Raw genomic sequence first — 19,563 nt, 5'->3', positions numbered from 1 at the left:
TAGGTGCTGGGGATATAGAAGTAAACAAATCAGGCAGAATCCTTGACTTACAATTTAGTAAATAAAATTAATAATCTAAATATATAATATTATGACAGATAATGCTATGTGTGATGTCAGGGTAAGGGGATAAATATTAATAAATATTATTTAAATGTTTTTTTAACAATTTGTTTTAAAATTTGTTATTTAAAATAAAATGAATAAAATAAATTTTCCTCTCATGAAGTTCTCATATGAACCAGTTTTCCTCCTGTAAAAATAGTCATGAACCCAATCTGGCATTTTACACCATGTGATCAGCCTGTTTCCTAAAGCAGTTGATTACACTGGAACCTTTCCTAATACAAAGTGAGCAGTAACGTTCCTCAGGGAAATATGCATTTATTCTGAATTTATTTTTGCTTTTCATGCCTGCCTTCTTTTCTGCAGAATTATTGAAAGCACCTGTAGTTGCACTGAATGGCTTTGATTATATCGTGGTAGTCCATCCATACTGCTTCATATTTAGGATTTTATTTCAGAGAAAATGAAGGAATCATTAAAGAGATCTGTTAGTGTTGCTGTATATAACCTATTACCCCAAAGCACATAGCCTTAAAAAATAAGGATACCAATACTAAGCATAATTCAGAATATGCTCAGATCAGTGATCTGTATATGAGATGATTTTTCTCAGTGCCAAAATACATATATCTTGCCTCCAAGATGCCAAAGTGGGATACATCATTTGGTTATAATTAATAATCTGCTTGCTTGCTTTTCTTTCTTTCTTTCTTTCTTTCAGATTTTATTTATTTGACAGAGATCACAAGCGTGCAGAGAGACAGGCAGAGAGAGAGGGAGAAGCAGGCTCCCCACTGAGCAGAGAGCTGGACTCGGGGCTTGATCCCAGGACCCCGCGATCATGACCCAAGCCGAAAGCAGAGGCTTAGCCCACTGAGCCACCCAGGAGCTCCAATAATCTGTCTTCAAAATAAATAGGAAGTTGTAGTGTCTACTGGAGGACAAGTCAAGATTACTGCTGTGAAAAGAAGAAAGGGAGTTTGGAATAAGAACCCAGAGTGTTCCTGTCATTAACAAACACACTGGCATAAAGTTAGGAAAATCTTAAGACCACCAATATAAATTTATGTGCAGGTCACTCATAGCTTAGAGCCCATGGGACAAAGCTTTAGGTGTTCAGGCTGAAAAAATTCATGTCACTAAAGAGATAGTTGAAGATAAAAAGTATTGCATAAGAGAAGAAAGAAATCACAAGTACCATGTCCCCAGTAGCAGTAAGAAAAGTGCAATGAGAACCATGTACTTTGTCTTATACCAGTATCTCTTTCTTTTTGTATTACATACATATCATATATATTTTGCTGCATTATCATACATATATATCATATAGATTCATATCATGTATTATATATACATATTTCTTAGGTATAATATATGTAATATCTATTTATGTGGAGAATTTTTTCATGTTTCAATGGAAGGAACTGAAGAAAGAATAGCCATCACCCAGAGATAGTGGGCTTGAAGATGAATGTGGAATTAATTAGCCTTGAGGTACACTTTGTATTGCTTGAGGATGATTGAATTATGTTAGTGAGAATATAGCTGGAGGGAGTGAAGCAATAGGAGAAAAGATTTATATTGACATTGTAAAGCCAAAGTGTGGATACTTAGGACATTTTTGTTTTCTTTTTGGCTTCCCATGTATGACTCATTTTATTGGGGGAATCTCTACATATACAAGGAGAGAATTTGACTCTAATTATAGGAAACGAAAAATGACTCAATATTTACTTCCCTATTTGCCTCTCCAACTAGATTACACAAAAATTACTTATCTTCAGATATGCATACTAGTCAGAGGCAAGGACCTCTGACTTGTATGCATGATTTAGTGTTGCAAAGAAGCAGGAACCAAGAATAATAGACTTGTGCCTAAATGTTGCCACTAGTGGAAACAGCAACATGCAGTTTTCATGAGAAACATAAGCATGATTGCTAATAGCATCCAGTGTCCATTTCAGATACTGCCTATGATGCAAGGTATGCAATCTGGTCTTGAAGGTTGGCAGCTGATATCTTCACTAGAAAAGTCATGACCAATGATAATTGGTCATAGCTTTGGCTGATCAGCTTCTTTTTTCTCCTATTGACTTACTGAGCCTGTTTCTCCCTTCTAGAGATTGTCTAAATTAATATTAAAAAATATATTTTTGCTCAATTTAATGATACTATATTCACAAAAAGCAAACATGGCTAGAATGTAAATAGACTTTTGTAACAATGTTTACTGTTGTATATAATCTGTATATAATTGGGTCATGAACACATAGTCCTCATGACACTAGTTAGCTCTATTACCTTTATATGGATTATAAATTCAAGGAGACTTTCTTTAAAGATCTCTTGTAAATCCAGCAATGTACTTTATTCTAATTTTTAAAATAGTATGTTTGTCTTTAAGGTATCTGTTCTGAAGGAGGAAAATTCCCCCAAAAGTGGAGTCATGTTATAGGGTTAGGACACTATTGATTAGGTATTTAGGCTTATATTTTGGTGACTTCTATTATATTATTTCCTTACCAATGTTCATATCCTTCCTGGAGCGGTTTAGTATAGGAAAACATCAAGCTACGGTAATTAGGAGACCCAATAACACAATGGCTTAAACAAAAAATTCTCTTGTAACACTCCTGGATGGAGGAGTACAAGACAGTGGTGCAGTTCTGCTCAATCACTGTGTTTATCTAGGGACCCAGGCTGCTTCCATCCTGTTGTTCTATTCTCTGGGGCAGGAGTCTATAAACTTTTTCTGTGAAGAGGCAGAATGTAGACAGTTTGGGCTTTCCAAGGTGTATGGTATCTGGTGCAGCTATTCAACTCAGCTATTGTGATGGAAAGTAGCCCTAGACTATATCATGATTGGGCATGGATGTGTTCCAATAAAATTTTTAAAAGAACAGGCAAAGGGAGAAATTTTTGTGTAGGCTGCAGTTTGCCACACCTTGTACTAGGGCACTTTTGTTATTTGGGTGGTTGAAGTTGGGTCCCTGCCATGTCTGAGTTCCACTGCCAAGGAGAAGAAAGCAGGTATGAGATTGACATAGTCTTTTTATAATATCCGAGCATAGAAGTGACAGATACCACTTAGGTTTACATTCAGTTAACAAAGATTTATTCACCATTTCTATCTACAAGGAAGGCTAGGATTGAAAATTAATAGTTTAGCTAAGCAATGGTATGTCTAGCAGCTACGGGTTCATTTGTTTTTGTTTGTTTTTATGGAATTAGTGGAAAAGGATTTTGGTGAAAAACAAGTAATCTCTGTCATAATCACATAGGATTTGGGAAAAAATGCTGAAAACTTTTAACATTATTTTTCTATCAAAATTTAACCAGACAACAAAAAGTGTGGAGAAGGACCTTGTAAATATATAATATAAAATTAGATTTATTAATATTTTACATATCATAAAAGCTATCCTTCAATATTGCTACCTTTGCCATAGTAATTAATCTAGTAATTTAGAATTAACTACTAAATTGAAATGCTTGACAAGTATTTTAGAGAATATAAAATGAGTAGTTTTCTACTGTCAGCTCATTTTTTTTAGTTTGCATGCCTAACACATTCTTAAACAGAATCTATAATTCACATCCTGCAGAAATTGATAAATGTATCTATGCCGTTTTGTGGAGAATTTATGCCACTTGAAATAGTTGAATGCATACTGGGTTGATGCTGCTCTCCAGCTATCAGTAATTCACCGGAAAGTGTCATGCTTCCTACAGACATGTCAGTATTTTATCAAATATTTTCCTAAAATGCATACGTTCTAAATCTATTTCCAGATTTTTCACCTAAAAGATGGTCTAAAAAGGAATTCACTGAATTTACTGTAATATACAAAATCTGCTGTTTACATATGCTTGATTCCATGTATAAAATTAAAATGCCAAGACTATGTAATCATTTAATAATGAAATGTACTATTAGTATTTTGTTCTTATGTTTAGATACAAAGTGTAAAATTTTTGGCAATCATTTGTACCAAGACACTATCTGCTTCAGTCACTTTACGTGTTTTCATTAATACAAAATAATAATGATAGTGTTTACTTGTTGCTCTCAAATGGCAACTTACAAGAACACTGTTTTTGGCTCTAGTACTGAATATGTACGGGGATCCACACAAACATTTGTTCTTATTTTTTGTTTCATTTTAGACACCCGCTCTCTGTTATTCATGTATTATTCAAACCCTGTGTCTTTTCTCAAATTTTTATGATGTTAATAGATAAAACTCAATTTGCTGTTGTTAAATTATTGCCAAATTTTGGTACCATGGCAGTACAATATCCAAAGTTATATTTCTTTTTGTCTCCTAGAAGTTTTTTTTGTATTGATATGGTTTGTCAGGACATGATGGGTTTTAAATTAATTTCTGCTTGTCTTCCTGACTCCACTACAATGATGACATTTTCTAGAGCAATAAACATATCTAAAGTAATGGGCTCCTATATAAAATGGGACTTTTTTGGAGAGAAGTAAAATCTGCCTCCTCTATTTCTATGTAAAAGCAATAACTTAATCAATCAGAATGAACATAGCACTAGAATGGCAGCTCCTGACTTAATTACTTCTGTTTTCTCATCACAGTACCTTTGAGCACAATAAAACTCTAAACAATACCCATGGAAAAATAGTAGGATTATATAGAAAAATTTTACCAGTTAAAGTGGTGAAGGATTTTCATTGTTAAACTTATTTGGAAATATATATTTACAGTTCTCAGTTTGAAATCTCATTATATTTGAAGCAAAAACAGTAAAATTTTGGTCTTAACTACATTTTTCCCCTTCCCTTAACATGAAAATTTTGAGGAAAAGTAAAAAATGTGACACAGTTGTTACTCTGAGTCTTTTGAATAATCAGTTTGGTATCTTCTTAAGCTTTTTTCTCTCCTCTCTTTTCTTCCTTATATCAAATGCCATCTATATTTTTATCATTCATCTAGGCATTCTAATTCTAAGGCCATCTATCATCAGATTGCAGTTGAAGAGAATAACATTAGGACTTTGCGTGTTGGGCAGTATGGTGTCATCAAAGGGCATAAGGTATTGTTGGAATGGGTAGGTTGAGGAAGAACCCTCATTAAAAAAGAGTACTATTCATTCTCCTCCATTGTTGCAAAGGAAAAATGCAGATTTTGGTCAGATATTCTGGAAGATACATTCTTCTGCTTAAAGTTAAAGAAAAATACGTAGTAGGGACTGGTGAAAACCCTTTTATTTGAATGAATTACACTAATAATTTCTTGATAGAGATAACAGAGTGGTGGATCCTGGTAGTGTCTAAAACCAAGCAATGTGTACCGTGCCTGATGACAAACAGTAAATTTACAGTTATTTCGAAAAATACCCAAAATGGGGCTGATGTTTGACAGGGAATAATACATTGAAGACTAAGAAGAAAAGCCCACTTTTATTTTTATTTATTTACTATTTTTAATTTTAGGGTAACTTTACAAAGACAATCTTTATTCACAGTCATAAACCAGTAGGGTAAGCTCTGAGGTAGAGAGCCCCTCCCCACTCTCCGGGCCTGGGCTCTCACATGGTGCTGGGATTAGGGAGCAGGCCTTTCTGGTAGCCCTGGTGATGTGGGGACCTCAGGCACCAAGCAGAACTGACCCAGGGTGGGACCCCCACCTGATGGGCTGCACCCAGGGGAAAAGCCACACTTTTAATCAAGAAAAAACTGTGTAATCTGTTTATATTTCTAAAAGTAGGACCAAGACATGACCTCTATTAAACAAGGTTAGGGATGATGAATAAACAACAAATCACATTGAACTAAAAAATAAATAATCATGAATAAAAATAATTATGAATAAAAATTACAAATAAAAATAAATATACTGCAGGAAAAGGAAAAAAAAGAAACAGAATTAACCACATAGAAGCGAGATAAACAGAATTAACACTACAAAAAGTCAATCAAATATGTAGTAGATAAAGTTGAGGCATATTTCTAAAATACAGAATGAAAAGATAAAGCAATACAAATGAAAAAAAAAAAAGCAATACACAGTACAAATAATACAGTAATACAAAATTCCGTGGGATTCTTTATTACTGCCTGTATGTTGCAGAGAGTGCTGCAGAAATCAGGAACTACCAACAAGACACAGACAAAAAAAGCTTCAAGAAAAGCCTGTTCTTGATCAAAGGACTAAAAAAGGATAGCCTAACAACCAAAACCCTTTTTGCCAATACTTATCCTTCTTCAACCAATGGAAACTACCAAACACACTTCCCCAGGGAACCATCGATCTGCAGCCTGACAGAAGCAGGAAGTACCCTAATTTCCCTCCCTGGTGTCCATGTCCAAAGAAGGGAGATGATATTCCATCTCCAAACTGGTGGAACAAAGATCTCAGTCTGGCTGTGCTCTGAATCTCCTGCCAGGGTACTGCCAAAGAGAACTAATGGGGAGAAGAACCTCCAAATGAGTTTTGACAAATGTGTAATGGCAGTTCAGTGGAGGAAGGATAGCCTTTTCAACAATGGTGTTAGGACAATTGAACATCCATATGTCCACCCCCTCAAAAAAATTAAGAATTCTGGGATTTATGCATACTTTTATTAATTTCATTTCTGTAGGTTTAAATTATTTAAAATTGTTATATATTTCTCAAGAAATAATTTTTTTCTTTAAAAATGCATCATATTGACATGTTGAGTCTATTTGTTCAACTGAAACATTGTGTGCCTTCATTTTTACTATAAAAATTTCAGAAATGCTTAACTTACAGGAATAAATGTTAATAATATACAAGCAAAAACCACCAGAAAGGCCTTATTTTTGGCTAGTTATTATTATTACTACCTGCTTAAAAAGAAACGATTTATGTATCATTGCAGTTTTATTGTTTTTCTTTAATTTTAAAATGCTGCATTTTTTTAACAGATTATCTTTATAGTTCTAACCTCTCCATATATACATATGTATTTCTAATAGTCTTTTTTATTTTTTTTCCTGGAAGCTAGATAGTGATTTGGTTATTGCTCCAACACACTAGTTATTAAGGGCAATTTGTAGTTGAGTGGAGAACATGGGAACATTTTCTTTTTTGGTAACCATGTTTGAAACTAGAATCAAATACTATATTCTATGAACTCAAGTAAAATAGTTATCACAGCTGTTGTTTTAGGAAAATAGTTGTTCAGCTTTGGTGATGCCTGTTTATTTTTCAGTACCTTTTATCTTAAAAAAATGAGTTGGCTTGGGGCACATGGGTGGCTCATTCAGTTAAGCCTCCAACCCTTGATTTTGGCTCAGGTCATGATCTCAGGGTGGTGAGCTAGAGCCTAGTATCAGGCTCCATGCTTAGTGGGGAGTTTGCTTCTGTCCCTCTCCCTTGGCGCCTACCTCCATTTTTACACTTTCTTTCTCATAATAAATAAATAATTTTTTTTTTAGAAATGAGTTGGCCATTATTCATACATCTCATTAACTTTGCCATCTACCATGTGTAAAAACATTTTAATAAAAAAAGCCTGGAAAGACAATTAAAAAAAAATACACATCAATTTAAACTCTACTGATATATTTGAATATGCTGATACCCCCATAGTTTATGTTTGTAAACACTGTTTTGAACAATTGGAACTCATGAGATATAATCATGGGACAGTTTTATACTCTAGAATTATTTTGTGTAATATTTAAGGAGTCTTTTATTTGTATTTTTAAAAATTATATTTGTTTAATCTTAACTAAGTTGCTTCAGTTTTTTGTTTTGTTTTGGTTTTTTTTTTTGGTATCCAGAAACGAAAACTAATTTTTTTTTTTTTAAAAGTAGGCTTCATGCCCCATATGGGGCCCGCACTCACCACCCTGAGATCAAGAGTTGGATGCTCTACTGACTGAGCCACCCAGGTGCTCCCCAATACTACATTTTTACTACTTCAGAAGAAATGCAAAACCTTATGTTCTTCCTAATGAGAAAGCAGACTGCTCCATATTGTAATTCCCAGGCACAACAAACAAATCAGTGGGGAATTATACTACTCGGTACTTTAGTACTAGAAATAAGATCTATTTTTTAGGTGATCTGGGCTGTAGAGTTTATTTCCATCAGTCTATTTAAAATGACTAAGTGCTTTGTATTTAAAGAAATAAAAACAAATTATATGATCAATGACTTAAACTCTATTGAGACATTTAATATGCTGAAACCACCTAGTTTATGTTTCTAACTGCTACTTTGGCATATAATCATAATCATCTTTGTGTTTCCCACTCTCTCTTTACAATGTATTCAGCAGGAAAATATTTCCTCTTGACCAAGATAAAACTCAGAGGAAATTACATATCCTAAACACAAGTTAAACTAGAATTTAAAACATCTAGTTCTATATAAATATCATAATTCTGGGCCTGATATAAAGTAATACCTTATGTGAACAGATGAAGAGTACAAATGGACATGTCCATGACAGTGTTAAAAAGGAAACAATAAGGAACTGACATAAAGAATTATGTAATGAGGCTGAGGTATGAACTTGAATAAGAAAATAATTTGAAGAATAGATGGGAAAAATTCTTTGAGATTAAGACATTTTAGTTAAAATCTGAGGTTGTGGGAATTAATATAAAAGAACATTTCCTGAACCAGAGATCTGAATCTGCAGAGTCAAAGGGATTAGTAAACAGCACAGGGAAAATAATAAAGGATAGAAAACCATTTAAAGATACACTGGTGAATATTTCTAATTTCAGGGATTTAAAACATTGGCTATCTACAGATATGTGGATGGTAAAAAAATAAGATATATTGAAAAAATTACATATGTGTTATATTAAAAGGCAGAGAAAAATGTGTCAATCAGTGCATTGTTTCCTTTATGAAGAGCCTTGATACCTCCCTACCTCCCTCAAGAAAAAGTCCATAGAAGACAGCAGTGTGTCTACGGCCATACCACCCTGAACGTGCCCGATCTCGTCTGATCTCGGAAGCTAAGCAGGGTTGGGCCTGGTTAGTACTTGGATGGGAGAAGACAGCAGTGTGTTTAGTAACATCAGCAATTTACATTCTAATGTAAAAAACATACCTTTTAACAAACAGATGAAAAATATTTTTCAATCTGCCACTCTAAATAAAATAGTCATTGTAATTAAAGTTAAAATAATAAAACTATTCAAATGTGAAAATGGAATATATTCTTTTAAACACTATAAAATGCAAAGATGTTGTCAGAATTTGAATTCATCATTTGAAATACTACCCCAGTGTTTTAAACTTTATAATTTTAAATTTTAAAATAAAATTATGCTTGCATGTAATTTAAATATTTGATTAATACTGCAAGTATTTTAGGGCAAATGGTAGTTTACATTTTCTTACTTCCTTTGCCTACCCCCAAAAGAATAACTTTCCCTCTTTTATTTCTTTTCTCTATATACTCTTGTATTGTTAGTCTTGATTTTTCATTTTTAATCATAATTTGCTCACTTTCAACTCCGGAATATGAGGATTTAATTCTCTACTCTCAACAGGTCCCCCTACATTCCCCCCCACTTTCACCCATTGTTCATCCATCCTTCAAATAAGAATGTTTTTAAATTTATGTTACTTTGACTATGTGATATACTGAGATGGAATATACAGCTGTTGGGTCTTTTTTTTTTTTTGCGTTTCAGGCTCCCTACTTCTCCCTCTGCCTGCCTCTTTTCTTGCTTGTGCTGTCTTTCTCTCTCTCTCTCTGACAAATAAAATAAAAAAAAGTTTAAAAAAAGTGTTTTGTTTAGATCAAAATGATACTTGTACATGGGTTTATGAGTCAAATCATCATAAAAGACTCATAATTTAAGAAGAATTTGATTACACAATTACTTTCCTTGCTGTGGTAGTCTTATTCACCAAAATCAAATTGCAATCATTTTAGCTGTTTTTTTTTTTTTAGCTATTTAACTCTTTATTTCTAATGATATTAATCTCTTAATCTATGCTAGACATTTTCTGTTGCCATTGTATTTTGGTTGATAATGATTTAACGTTCTTTCTTTTTCCCTTCTGCCTACTCTATGCACTTACAGGCCCCTTGATCTTTCTTTCAGTTACAATTGTATTCAACTTTAAATTGGTATTCCTGGTTTTTATTATTCTGATCATGTGAAAATATGTTTATTTATAAAGTGATTATTATCACATATCTTTTTCTATGCAACTACTTTTGTCTAATATTAATAACTGGCTTTGTTTCATTTATATACTTTTATTTTTTATGGTCTAATTCTACACATTCTCTAATATAAATGTAAATCTCAACATATTCCATCATATCAGTAATTTTTTTCCTTCTTATTTTTCTGGTGTAAAGTATTGAATTGACTTGTTGAATTTTAGACTTCCTATTTCAACCTTTACAGTGGTTCTTTGGTTATGTTACATAATTAACAGCCTAAATTTCCCTTAACCATCATCCAAAGAATTCAGAAGATATTCTTTTCACATTTTCACGTGTAGTATTCTACTTGTAAGGAGTTTCTTATCTTCTTTGTCTTTGTTTATTTCCAAACAGCAAGACTTCAAGAATTTCTTGATGTGAGAGTCATGAGAAGCAATCATTTCAAGGTCTATAAAGGTGTGGAAGGAATGGTTTTCAGGTATTCAGAAACTTGTTTTTGTACATATTAAGTTTGGGATACCCATTACTATTCCAGTGGAGATGTTGAGTAGGCATACGGTATCAAAATCTAGAATTTAAAGGAAATTCAAGTTTGGAGTTTTGAGCTGTAGAAAATTTGAGTGACACTTATATAACCATGTGACTACATGAAATCACAAGAGTATGAGTACAAAAGAAAAGATAATGGGTCCAGAGCCTGAGTTGGGGCACTGTAAGATGAAAGAAAAACAAAAAGACTGTGAAGGCTTAACCAGTGTTGTTGAAGGAAAATAAGATGAGTATTATGCACTGGAAAACAGAGTTGGAAGAGAAGAAGTTATTTGTAGGTCATTATTTCTACCAATAAAATGATCTCTTCTAGACTTATAAGATACAGGTAGGTTCATACTTGAAAAATTCCTCTTCTTCATAAAAAGAACATGAAAAAGAGGTGGATAAAAGAATGTTTAGTCTGAAACAAGACCCAGTATCTCAGTGGAATAGGCATACATCAGAAATGATGAAGAGTGAACAAGGTCTGAAGCAGTGGACATGCTTGATTTTGATCCTAAAGCAGGCAGTAGTTGTAAGTTGTAAAAGAAATTTAAAATGTTTGGGGGAAAGAAGAAAAAAGTAGCAGCACAGAACTAGAGACATACTATGACTTAAAGCCAAAGAATAAGAATAAGATTATGGACTCAAGTCGGGAAAGATAAAAAACAGTATCATCTGAAGGAAATTGTATTAAACTATAGAATATTCAAAAGGGGAAGATGGCAGAGTACAAGGACTGTAAGCTCACCTCATTTCAGGGATATAATTAGATAACAACTGCACAAGCAGACATAACCCAGGAAATGATCCAAAGATTGGCAGAATAAACTCCACAATCAAAAGTATAGAAGAGGCCACACTAAAAATGGGAGGAAAGGCAGAGATGAGTTGAGACCTAAACAGACTTTGGCTTTCAGTGGACAGGAGGGAGCCAGGAACTCAATGAAGAGCAAGGAACAGATAATCACATTTGAGACCCCACGCAGGGGAGATGAACCCCCATAACATTTGGCTTTGAAAGGGAGAGGTGCCAAAATCACAAGTCCTAACAACCAGCTAGACTCAAAGCCTAGAATTCTAAAAATCAGTCGGATGGGCTCTGGGAGAGCCTTAAAGGTGTTAGGAACCAGAGTCGCTGCCTTTAAAGACACAACACAACAAGCTTGACTGAGGAGGTACAGTGTAGAATCAACAGTTTGAAAAATGGCTGGGGTGCACAGGAAGAAAAATTATTTACTCATCACAGAGCATGTCCCAGAGAGAGACCTCAAATAGACCCCTCCAGGAACAAAAAGCTGGCAAGCACCATTTTGCTCCCCCATGCACCAGCAGAAACACATAGTCACCTGCAGGAACCAGCACAGTACCAACACTTCCCTAACTAGCTTGCACCAAGCCCTGGCCCCTCCCTCAGCTTCTGCAGATCTGCCCTTCCCAGCCTCAGTGCCAGTGCTATGGGGCCTCCTTCCCCCAGAAGACTGCTGCAAAACTTGCCAGCACTACATCTCCCTACATGCACCTTTTGTCAACCTTGATCTTGGAGCTAAGATGGGGGCTGCAGAAGCCTGAGGTACACCAAGTTAACAGTGTATACCTCACCTACATAAACTCTGAAGATCCACTTAAGCTGACCAGGTCCTAGCAGTGCAGATCCAGGTTTCATTTAGCAAGTCAACTAGTGTGTACCTTGTTAAAACATGCCCCACACCCCACACTCACCAGGGATGAAACACTGCCCAAAATAGGCAAAGAGAACATCTGTAGACATCTGGTTTGGTGGGGAAAATGACAAGAATACAACAGGTCACACAAAACACACACAGGAATCAGTTCCTGAAGCTCCAGGTCTTGGGGGACAGGGGACACTGCACTACATGGTACTACAGGACCTCTTCTTTATAGGACCACTACCTACAAGAGTGGGAGACATAGATAACTTTCCTAGCTCACAAAGACAGACATGGAGAGTTAGACAAAATGAGGAGTCAGAGAACTATGTCCCAAATGAAGGAACAGGAGCAAACCACAGCAAGAGATCTAAGCAAAACATGTAATTAATTACATGTTTTGTAATTAATATCTAATTAATATGTCAGATAGAGAATTTAAAGTAATGATCATAAAGAACTCACTGGACAGGAGAAGAGTGGAGGACATCAGTGAGACCTTTAACAGAGACAAAAAAGAATCAGAGATGAAGAACACAATAAATGAAGTAAAAAAATACACATTCTTGAAATAAATAGCAGGCTAGAGGAAGCAAAGGAACAAATTAATGACGTGGAACACAGAGTAATAGAAATTAACCAAGCTGAGCAAATGAGAGGAAAAAATATTCTAATTGAGAATAGTCTTAGGGAAACTCAGTGACTCCATCAAACACAGTAATATTGACATTAAAGGAAACTCAGAAGAAGAGAAGAGAGAAAGGGCAGGAAATTTATTTGAAAAAATAATAACTGAAAACTCCCTTAAAAATCTAGGAAAGGAACCAGGTAGCCAGATACAAGAGGCACAGAGATTCCTGCCTCAAAAAATCAACCTGAGGGGGCACCTGGGTGGCTCAGTGGGTTAAGCCGCTGCCTTCGGCTCAGGTCATGATCTCAGGGTCCTGGGATCGAGCCCCACATCGGACTCTCTGCTCAGCAGGGAGCCTGCTTCCTCCTCTCTCTCTGCCTGCCTCTCTGCCTGCTTGTGATCTCTGTCTGTCAAATAAATAAATAAAATCTTTAAAAAAAAAAAAAAAATCAACCTGAGGAGGTCCATACCAAGACATGTAGTCATTAAACGGTGAAAAGCAGTGATAAAATATTTTAAAATCAGAAAGAGAATAGACAGTCACATACAAAAGGAAAACCCATAAGGTTATCAGCAGATTTTTTTTTTTTTTTTATCAGAAACTTCTCAGGCCAGCAGAGAATGGCATGATATATTCAAAGTGCTGAAACGGAAAATTCTGTAGCCAATGTACTCTGTTCAGCAAGCCTATCATTAAAATAGAAGGAGAAATAGAGTTTTTAAGACAAAAACTAAGCCAGCCCTACAAGAAATGTTAAAGGGAATTCTTTGAGTAGAAAGGAAAGAACATAAATGAAAATATGAAAAATAATTATATCTGTAAAAATCAGTCAAGAGATTCACAAAATAAAAAGATGTAAAATATGACACCATATACCTAGAAAATGGAGGGGAGGGAAGTAAAGAATTAGTTCAAACTTAAGTAACCATTAACTTAATGTAGACTGCTTATGCCAGAGATGCTGAGATGTTATATACAAACCTATTGGTAAATCAAAACCAGTAATAGATATACAAATAAAAAAGAGAATAAAGTCTGTGACAAGAGACAAGAAGGCTACTATTCGATAATAAAGGGAACAATCCAAAAGGAAGACATAAAATCATAAATATTTACACACCCAGCATAGGAGCACCTAAGTACATAAAACAGTTAGTAACAAACATAAAGGAACTAATCGATAGTAACGCAATATAAGTTGGGGTCTTGAACACCCCACTTACATCAATGGACAGGTCATCCAAACAAAAAATCAACAAGGAAAGTGGCTTTGAATGACACACTGCACCAGAAGGATTTAACAGATATTCTCAGAACATTCCATCCTAAAACAGAAGAATACACATTCTTTTCAAGTGCACATGGAACATTCTCTAAAATGGATCATTTATTGGACTACAAAGCGTGTCTCAACAAATTCAAAAAGATTGAAGTCATACCATGCATCTTTTCTGATTACAAAACTATGAAACTAGAAGTCAGCCACAAGAAAAAATGTGGAAAGACCAGAAATACAAGGAGGATAAATAATATTCTATTAACAATGAATGGGTTAACCAAGAAATCAAAGAAGAAATTAAAAAAAATACATGGAAACAAATAAAAATGAAAAAACGAAGGTCCAAAATCATTGGGATGCAGCAAAAGTGATTTTAGGAGGAAAGATTATAGCAATATAGGCCTACCTCAAGAAGCAAGAGAAATCTCAAACAACCTACGCTTATGCCTAAAGGATCTAGAAAAAGAACAACAAATGAAGACTAAAACCAGCAAAAGTAGAAAATAATAAAGATTAGAGCGGAAATAAATGATACAGAAAATAAATAAACTAATAGAACAGTGAAACCAGGATCTGGTTCTTGAAAAAATTAATAAAATTAATAAAATTCCAGACAGACTTATCAGAAAGAAAAGAGAATAGACCCAAATAAATAAAATCATGAATGAAAGTGGAGATATAACAATCAGTACCACAGAAATACAAATAATTGTGTAGAGAATATTATGAAAAACTATATGCCAACAAATTTTGGACAACTTAGAAAAAATGGATAGATTCCTAGAAACTTATTACCTACCAAAGTGAAGCAGGAAAAAATAATTTGTACAGACTGATTACAAGCAAGGAGATTGAATCAGTAATCAGAAAACTGCCCCAAAATGAAAGTCCAGGACAAGATGTCTTCACAGACAAATTTACCAAATATTTATTTATTTATTTATTTATTTAAAGATTTTATTTATTTATTTGACTGAGAGAGATCACAAGTAGGCAGGCAGAGAGAGAAAGAGAGGGAAGCAGGCTCTCTGCTGAGCAGAGAGCCTGATGCAGGACTTGATCCCAGGACCCTGAGATCATGACCTGAGCTGAAGGAAGCAACTTAACCCACTGAGCCACCCAGGTGCTTGAATATGCCAAACATTTAAGAAGATTTAATATCTATTCTTCTCAAACTATTCCAAAAAAAAAAAAAAAAACAAAAAAGAAGAGGAAGGAAAACTTCCTGATTCATTCTATGAAGGCAGCATTGCCTTGATACCAAAACCAGATAAAGAAACCAGAAAAAAACAGAACCACAGAGCAATATAGGTGCAGAAATCCTCAACAGAATACTAGCAAACAGAATCCAACAATATGTTAAAAAAAATAAAATCCTTCACCATGGTCAAGTGGGATTTATTCCTACTGCAAAAGAGTTTGGTTCATTATTCACAAATAAATCTACATGATATATATCATATTAATAAGAGAAAAATTAAAAAACAGATGATCATTTTAATAGAGGCAGGGACAACATTTAACAAAGTAGAACATAATTTGTTTTTTTAAGATCTTATTTATTTATTTGACAGAGAGATAGCAAGAGAACACAAGCAGGGGGAGTGGGAGAGGGAGAAGCAGGCCTCCTGCTGAGCAGGGAGCCCGATGCGGGGCTCCATCCTAGGACCCTGGGACCACGACCTGAGCCAAAGGTGAATACTCAATGACTGAGCCACCCAGGTGCCCCAGAACATCAATTTGCAGAAATTTCTATACGCTAATAACGTACTAGAAGAAAGAGAAATTAAGGAATCAATCTCATACACAGTTACACCAAAAATAATAAGATGCCTAGGAATATATCTTACCAAAGAGGTGAAAGACCTATATTCTGAAAACTAAAACACTGATGAAAGAAATTGAAGACAACGATACAGAAAGACATTTCAAGAACAAATACTGTTCAAATGTCTACACTACTCAAGACAACCTACACATTTAATGCCATCTGTATTAAAATACTAACATTTTTCACAGAACTAGAACAAAACCATCTTAAAATCTGTATGGAACCACAAAAGATTCTGAATAGCCAAAGCAATCTTGAAAAAGAAAAACTAAACTAGAGGTATAACAATTCCAGTTATACTACAAAGTTGTAATAATCAAAATAGTATAGTATTGGCAGAGAAATAGATACATAGTATCAATAGAACAGAATAGAAAATCTGGAAATAAACTCAAAATAATATGGCCAATTAATCTTCAAAAGAGTAGGAAAGAATATGCAATGGGAAAGAAAATATCTTCATCAAATGGTCTTGGGAAAACTGGACAGCTACATGCAAAAGAATAAAATGGGCCTAGTTTTTGGACCCATACACAAAAATAAAATCAAAATGGATTAAGGACCTACATGCGAGATCTGAAACCATAAAAATTATAGAATATAGCATGGGCAGTAATGTATCTGACAACAGCCATAGCAACATTTTTCTCCTGTGGCAACAGGTATAAGAGCAAAAATAAACTATTGAGACTACATCAAAATAAAAAGCTTCAAAGCAAAAGAAACAATGAATAAAGCTAAAGGAAACATAAAGAATGGGAAAAGATATTCTGAAATGCAGAACCTAAGATTACTGAGTATCTACCTCCTTAGCCTATTTCATTTCATGATACCCCAATAGTTAAGAGATGTTAAATAAGAGATATTAAGTCATTTGTGTGCCACTGAATTATTTGATTTTTTTTAAAGATTTTTTTTTTTTTAATTTGAGAGAGAGGAGAAGTAGGCCTGGGCATTCAGGCACAAGCAGGGGGAGGAGGGGCAGAGGGAGAGAGAATCTCAAGCAGACTCCCTGCTGAGTGCAGTACACAAAGCAGGGCTCAGTCACATGACTCTGGGATCATGACCTGAGCTGAAACCAAGAGCCAGATGCTCTTGTTAGAGCAATTCTTGTTAGAATTTATGAAGATGGGTTGCAATGGATGAATATGTAAAAATCAGTGTTCTTCTGGGGCGCCTGGGTGGCTCAGTGGGTTAAGCCTCTACCTTCGGCTCAGGTCATGATCTCAGGGTCCTGGGATCCAGCCCCGCCTCAGGCTCTCTGCTCAGTAGGGAGCCTGCTTCCTTCTCTCTCTCTGCCTGCCTCTCTGCCTACATGTAATGTCTGTCTGTCAAATAAATAAACAAAATCTTAAAAAAAATCAGTGTTCTTCTGATATTCTAAGAAAATATAGTAAAAAATTAAAAGGGGATAATGACCTCTATTATTAAAAAAAATAAAAAAAAACAAAACAAAAAAATATAAAAATAGAGATAAGTTTAAGAGGAAATCTGCAGGATTTATAGACTTCAAGAGTGAGTAAATCTAAGGCCACAAATGAAAAATTGATTAACTGTCCTATGGAAAGATCATTTTTATATGCTCCTAAAAATTAATGTTCATATTTAGCACAATTCCCGTCCATGTGGGAATGTAATATTTTAATAACAAAGTTACAGTAAAATTTTCTGCAGAATAAATGCACAAGAGATTTTTGAAAAAGATTATCATGGTAAGTGACTTTTTCTACAAGATTTAATATGTATTATGATGATAACACAATAAATGCATACAAATGAACATGAATGAAAATCTAAAAGATACAAATATGCCTCAGAGTTTTGTAGTTTAAATAATTCACTATTTTATAAATTCACTGTGAATAAATAAATTTAGATTCTTAACTTTTGCCTATTGCCAAGATGATTTTAGATCAATTTAAGAATTATATTTTAAAAATAGGTAATTAAAGAATTAGAAAAAATAGGTGTATGTCTATGTTTATATAAGTCCTCATGATAGAGGACTTTACAAATACAGATAGAAATTATAAAATAAATTACATTTAAATGATTACCTGCAAAGTTAAAATGTCTTTATAGCTAAAGCCTGATAAAGAAGTGCAAGTACTGGGGCACCTGGGTGGCTCAGTTAGTTAAGTGTTTGCCTTCAAGTTTGGTAATGATCCCAGAGTCCTGGAATCGAGTCGTGTGTCTGGCTCCCTGCTCAGTGGGAAGCCTCCTTCTGCCTCTTCTGCTCCTCCTTCCTGTGCTCCTTCTTTCTCTGACAAATAAATAAATAAAATCCTGGAAAAAAAATGAACCTCAAGTAATGAATCAGGAAAATATTCACACTAAGATTGGTAGGGATAAGTTAAGCATCTGTCTTAATCTTAATCTCTGTCTATATAAGCTTTCTATCTATTATCTATCTATCATCTATCTTATCTAGGGAACACATGCAAATTAATGATAGAGTAGAATAAAACAAGATTGAAAAAAATGGTTTAAGAACATTCACAAGATATTTATAAGACTAAAAATACAATGAAACTACATATACAAAAGCAAATCCTACTGTTAACTACTAATGACAAATATAATTTGCACATTTTATCTCTCATAATATGAGAGATAAACATGATACATGATAAACAGGTAGCCCAAGCCAGAGGTCAAGAGAAGTCAATATAAGTGCCAGTGCAATATAAATGACCACAAAAACTCAAGAAAATAATTTGGCAAAGTATATTTAAAGATCTAAAAATAATGTAATTATTTGTCTTCTTTGTGTTTCTAATTGTGAAAAATAATGAGTACTAAATATATATTTAAACTGGGAAATCATTCACTAATATGAATTTAATATTCACTAAACTATGTTCATATACCATATTATAAAAATCTTGTGACACATATTTATAAACTTTGTAAGATGTTCCCTATATATGGTGGAAATTATATCTCTACTCTTTTTTTTCTCCTCTTCTTTCATTTTCCCTGCTCTTCCCTACAGATTCAATCTGTTTTGAGAAGCCCAAGGAAAATAGACATCACATGAGAAGACTGAGAGATAGCTGTGGTGACAGCTGAGTGGGAGCCTCTTAACGGAAACAATGAGGAGAATTGCCATTCAGGAGGGAGGGATGGGGGTAGGGGGAGAGTAATGGATATGCAAGAAAATTTCAGAGACAAAGTAGGGTGAAGAGGACATTTGTGTGGGAAGATGACCCATTATGTGTGTCAGAGCTTAAGTTGTGTGAGAATGGCATCTATGTGGGATTTGTAATGTAGGAGTCCTACACTGGGGCACAGAAGCCCAAGTGGGGTGAGGAAAACAATTATAGGGTCAAGGTGACAAGGCCTGGCACAGGATGGGGCAACACACGTATGGTGAAAAAGATGGCACCAATGGTTGTTTAATCCTGAACAGTTTAT

This window comes from Neovison vison, chromosome 11 (genome assembly GCF_020171115.1).
Source record: "Neovison vison isolate M4711 chromosome 11, ASM_NN_V1, whole genome shotgun sequence".
NCBI lineage: Eukaryota > Metazoa > Chordata > Mammalia > Carnivora > Mustelidae > Neogale > Neogale vison.
Note: the sequence above shows the minus strand (reverse complement) of the source record.